The sequence below is a fragment of the Panthera leo genome, chromosome A2 (genome assembly GCF_018350215.1).
Source record: "Panthera leo isolate Ple1 chromosome A2, P.leo_Ple1_pat1.1, whole genome shotgun sequence".
Classification (NCBI taxonomy): domain Eukaryota; kingdom Metazoa; phylum Chordata; class Mammalia; order Carnivora; family Felidae; genus Panthera; species Panthera leo.
This window is the reverse complement of record NC_056680.1, coordinates 162,930,426-162,936,425: the sequence shown is the minus strand read 5'-3', so window position 1 is coordinate 162,936,425 and position 6,000 is coordinate 162,930,426.

The window sequence follows — 6,000 nt, the reverse complement described above, 5'->3', positions numbered from 1 at the left end:
CCCAGGAGCCCTGGCAGACATTCCCACCTGCTTACCAATTCCTCTGGTAACACAGATGAGCAGGGTCTTCCTCCCCTACTCGCCCATCCCCCAACCCCCACCCGACCATGAAACCCACAGAAGGAAGCCGGTGGGCTTCCCCAACGCATCCTGGGGGACGGCTGGGCCTGAGCGGCCCACCTCCACAGGCCTGCCCCTGGCGCTCAGTGTCCTAAAAGGAGACCTGACCTTGTAGCAATGTTCCCACTTCTGCTTTGGGAGAAGATGCAAAGCTTTAGGTGGGGGCTGGGGGGAGAGGAAAACCAGAGCAACAGCAGTGAGGACAGGGCTCTAGGCCTGCGGGGCTCCGAGAGCCATCAGCGTTTGGCTACAGCTTCTGATCTTACATCTGCTGTGCACACACCGCTGTGTGTGACAGCAGGCTGCGGGCCAGACTGCCTGGGCCAGGACCCCACTCCGCCTCCTCCCGCGGCCGAGCAATCTCAAGCAGGCTACCTCCTCCCTGTGTGCCTCAACTTCCCCATCTGTAACAGGAGACAACAGGAATACCTCGTCTTACAGACCTGTCGTGGTGAGAATTACAGCAGTCAGTCCTACAGAAGGCTGGCTGCAGGGGCAAGGCAGCGAGGACAGTGACTGCGCCCGGCGTCCGCAAGGGTCCCCGCTTGGGAGTGAATGCTCTGGGGTCACTGCCTAGCAATCCTTAATTTTGCCTTTTGAATTTCTGCTTTTGGAAATGAATTCCCCGGGGACCTCGGAGCCCGCACCAGGCTCGGAGGCTGCGCTCCGGAGGGGTCCGCCTCCTGCCTCCCGGGAGCGGGAGCGGGTTCCAGGCCGCAGGGTCCCCAGCCCCCGCCCCGCCCCCACCCGGCGCCCGCGGCCGCGCTCGGCTCCCAGGGGGGGCTGGGGGTGGGCGCCGGAGGGTCTGGGTCCCCGGGTGCGCGGCGGCGGCGTCTCCGATCGATGGGGGCGGGGCAGCGTGTGTCCCCCTGGGCTGGCAGGGCCCACCCCTTCCGGGCCCCCAGCGCGTGCCGGTGCTGAGAGAGAAATGCCCTGGGGCCACAGGTCTGCCGCAGGTTGGGTGGTGGGCTTCCCCGCCCCCCGCCGGCGCGGTGCCTCTGTTTGGAGTGTGGGGGTGCCGGGAAGTCAGCAGCTGGGGGGGGGGGTGCACCCCGACCCCTGACTGACGGCACCTGGCAGGGTCTGCACGCCCCCCGCGAGTGTCCCTGTGCCCCGGGGAGAGTGGCATCAAATAGAAAATAAAAGCACCAGGATGAGCCCAGAGATAGGCCACAGAAGAAAGGAAAATACTTAATATTTCAGTCCCCTTTCCCTGCTTTTTCACCGGGGGCCCTATATGCCCATTTGCATTGGGCCCTGCAAGTTTCGTCACCAGACCTGCGGAGAACGGGAGCCGGCTCGTAATCGGAGCACGAGAAAAGTTAGCTCTTGTCATTATTGTCTAACGCATGTGGGCCACGTGGCGTCGCGCGTCTGGCAGGCCTTTTCACAGCTTGGCATATGAAGGTGAAAGGCCTTCTCTATTTCGGGTGCTCCCGGGCCTTATAAGGCTCCCTCCGGCTTAATAGGGGCGCTCACGGTGACCGAAGACCAATTCAGTCGTGGAGATGACAGGCATCGTCCAGTCTGAGCCGTTCAACGACCACTTTCTGGCAAGCGGCGAGGCCCTAAGTCTTGACTCAGTACGTCAGGGGGCGGGGGAGCCGGCTACCTGCACCTGGAGGGGGCCGCACCCCCACTACCCGGGGGAGGGGGGACGGGGCGAGGGCCCAGAAGCAGGAGACATCACCCCGGCCCTGGAGCGCACCCTAGCAGACTGGGGTGTGCAGTCGCAGCTCGCGGAGCCCCCAAAGGCCAATTGCTGGGCCCACCAGCAGCTTGGGGGGGGGGGGGGGGAAGGGGCGGCTGACGTGTTCCCAGTCCCGGGGGCGGGTGCTGCTACTGCTGTTCCCTCTTTGAAAGCTACAGGTTTTAACTAGAGTAATCTGGAAGGCTTCCCGGAGGAGAACACTGAGACGGATAATTGGTGGGGAAGAAAGCAATTACAAACGGAATGAATAACCAAAGGCACAAACCCAGGAGAGCGCTGTGTGCGTTTGTGGGAGACAAAGGGTGAAATGCCTCCTGCTAAGATACTCTCTTCACATGTACAATGGCAAGGAAATCTGTAAACTTCACAAAGTCTGTCCCAAAAGGCAGGATATTGGACTGGACCCTCAGTGGGGCTGCATAGCCCCCTTTCTTGTGGCTCAGAGCAGGTCTGAGCCCCGGACAGCAGAAGATAAACATCCCAGGGGTCGTCCTCGTATTTCATTCTTACGATTATACACGACACAGCGCTTTAAAATAATGCAATTTCTACCTGGGTAAAATAAATGTCCCACTAACACCTACTGTTATTAAAACGGAGGGGAGAAAAAACTTCCTTCTACCCTCTCGGGATCTGTGGCTGGCCTGAGAATTAAGCTGACATAAAACTAACGAGAAAAGCGCACACATTTATTTAACGTCTGCATGCACCCAGGGGTCTGCGGAAGGAGGGTTAAGGCCTGAAGGGACCAGGAACCTCAAAGCTCCCCTCCCTTTTTACACAAAGAATGATGTTTCGTGGGGATGCGACAAGACAGGCTCCGATTAGGGGCAGTGAATTGTGGGACAGGGACTGGGAAATCCAGGGGAACCTGAGGGAACATGAGGGTTATTTTAGGATGGTCTATGCAGGTTCCCTCCAGTCTCTGGCGATAAGACTGTCCTCTTTCTGGAGCAGGGAGGGCCCTTCCTGGAGGGAAATCTCACGACCTGTTCTTGGGTAAAAAGGGGGAGTCAGGGGGCCCTTCCTGTATCTGTGAGCTCTTAAAGGCTTCAGGGCAGAACAGTATGCCAAAGGGGCATATTCTGGGTGGCACGGCCAGATCCCCTCCAAACGGTAGAGAAGAAACTTCAGGTGGGGTTCAACGTAATCCTGTGGGTTGAGAAACAATGGTAAAGGTTTCACTTTCTTTTCTTTCTTTCTTTCTTTCTTTCTTTCTTTCAAATTAAAGCTTTTATTTTATTTTGAGAGGCATTTTCCCACCATTCTTGTCACTAAACTGTGGGGGGCGGAGGGGGAGAGTCAGGTAAAGTAGGAGGCGGCAAAGGACAAAAACACTCCAGAAATTAAAATATTTGGAGTGCTTGCTTCTAGGTTTTCTGGCTTTTAAAAAATTCCGTTTATGTCACTATTCCAGTGGAAATATTCCCTTTAAAAGCCCTGAGTCGTCAGATGTTCTTAAATATTTATTTATCTGAGAGCTTTAGTTAAAGCTCTTAGTGGCTATGGATATTTTGATTGAGTAACCTCCGCAAGTCCTTTAATAGTATACCTGCCATTTTTCTAAACACTAATGGTAAGAAGAGTAATTTACTGAAAAGAACACGGGTTTTAGAAAAAGGCAGACCTGGTTCAAGGCCAAGCTTTGCCACATGTTAGGGACTTGCTTGCCGTCTCGGGAAAGTAGAATGACACCTGCTTGGGGTAGGAGAGATTAGGTTCAGCTGCAAGTGAGCAAATGCCCCAAACTGTGGCTTGAACGGACGCAAGTTCAGGTGAAGCCGCAGGTAAGTGGCTCAAAGCAGGTGCGGTGCTCCGTGGTGTCTGGGACACCGACTCCTTCCAGCAGCCTCTCTCTTGAGCATTACCAAGTTGGCCTCAAAGGTCCAAGCCACCTGCTTCTGCCGCTGCTTTCTCATCAGCGCGTTGGCTAGAAGAAAGGAGCAAAAAGGCCAGTTTCCAGAAGTATCGCACACTGGCCAAGAGAGAGCGGAGCATGATGGCTTCACAGCCGTGTGTCTCGCAAAAAATCAGGGGTTCTGTTGCTAGAAAAGAGGCACAGATATCGGGGGATAACCCATTTCGATTATATCTGTAAAACACTGGCTCCGATGCAAAGGCAGTCACGAAGCACTGATGATTATCACCACTATATATATTTCTGTTGCCCTTGGAAGGACCGCTGCCCCATTTATTATTTCCATAAGCAAGAATTTCTCCTAAATGATTGACAGAAAACATATCATTCCTTTCCTCCTGTGCAATAGGGGCAAAGAAAGAAAATAAATAAAATAGGTACTCGGCATAACTTATCAGATTATATGCCAGAGGTATACAAAATACTATTCCACCATTAGGGTGCTTTCTGCTCTGAGAAATAGAATATTTAGCTTTAAAAAAAAGTGCTCACAGCTCATAGTCCCATGTAACAACACTTTGACAGGAAGTCAGCTGTCATTTTTGTTCCTTTGGGCAAACAATATCATTCTTTCACTGCGTCCGAGATTTTCTAACACTAGTTTTATGTATTTTTATTATAATGTGCATTAGTCTAGGCTTTTTTGTTTCTTTTGCATGGACTTCATTGAGCTTTGTGAGTCTGTGGGTTTACAGTTTTCATCGAAGTCAGAAAAATTTAGCCATTATTTCTTCAAATACTTTTGTCCACTCCTCTCTCCCCTGCATATTAGGGCCACTTGAATTTGTCCCACTTACTAATGTTTTATCCCTTTTTTTAAGGCTCCCCCCCCCACCCCCCGCCACCGTGTGCTTCATTTTGGATTGTTTCTATTGCTATGTCTTCAAGTTCACTTATCTTTTCTTCTGCTGCGTCTAGTTTATTTATCTCATCCCAATGTGTGTTTCTTCTCAAACATTGCACTTTTCTTCAATCTACGTTCAACACAGGCCTTTCTTATTCCTTTCATGTCTCTCCCTAATATTGTTTTGTTGTTTTTTTTTTTAATTTTAGAGAGACAGAGAGGAGAGTGCAAGCAGGGGAGGGGCAGAGGGAGAGAGAGAAAATCCCAAGCAGGCTTCACAGTCAACACAGAGCTCAGTGGAGGGCTCCATTTCACGACCTTGGGATCAGGACCTGAGGCAAAATCAAGAGTCAGACGCTTAACCAACTGAAACAGCCAGGCGCCCCTCTGCCTAATGTGCTTTTGTTTTTCTCAACCTCCTTAAGCATGTAGAATACTGTTACAGTAACTATATGAATGTGTCACATCTGTGTCATCATTATTGGTAAAATTACCCTGTCAGCCATTTTGTCCTGTTCTTTGCATGCTTCGTAATTCTTTTTTTTTTTCCTTTTTAATGTTTATTTATTTTTGAGAGAGAAAGCAGGGCAGGGGCAGAGGGTGGGGGGACAGAGGATCTCAAGTGGGCTCTGTCCTGACAGCAGAGAGCCCGATGTGGGACTCAAACTCTCGAAACGTGAGATCATGACCTGAGCCGAAGTCGCATGCTCAACCGACTGAGCCACCCAGGTGCCCTGCCTTGTATTTCTTTTTTTTTTTTTAATTTTTTTTAATGTTTTTATTTATTTTTGAGACAGAGAGAGACAGAGCATGAACGGGGGAGGGTCAGAGAGAGAGGGAGACACAGAATCTGAACCAGGCTCCAGGCTCTGAGCTGTCAGCCCAGAGCCCGACGCGGGGCTCAAACTCACAGACCGCGAGATCATGACCTGAGCCGAAGTCGGACGCTCGACCGACTGAGCCACCCAGGCGCCCCAGTATTTCTTTATTACATGCTAAATATTGTGGATTTTACCTTCTTGGTGCTGGAGATTTTTATATTTTTAAAACTATTCTTGGGGGGCGCCTGGTTGGCTCAGTCGGTTGAGTGTCCGACTTCGGCTCAGGTCATGATCTCACGGTCTGTGAATTTGAGCCCCGTGTTGGGCTCTGTGCTGACAGCTCAGAGCCTGGAGCCTGGTTCAGATTCTGTGTCCCCCTCTCTCTCCGCCCCACCCCTGCTTATGCTCCTTCTCTCGCTGTCTTTCAGAAATGAATAAACATAAAAAAAATTTTTTTTAATAAAAAAATAAAAAATAAATATTCTTGGGATTCTCTCTCCCTGCCCCTCTCCCCCTCAAAATAAATAAATAAACTGTAAAAAAAAAAAGTTTTTTAAATATTCTGGAGCTTTGTTCTGGAACACAG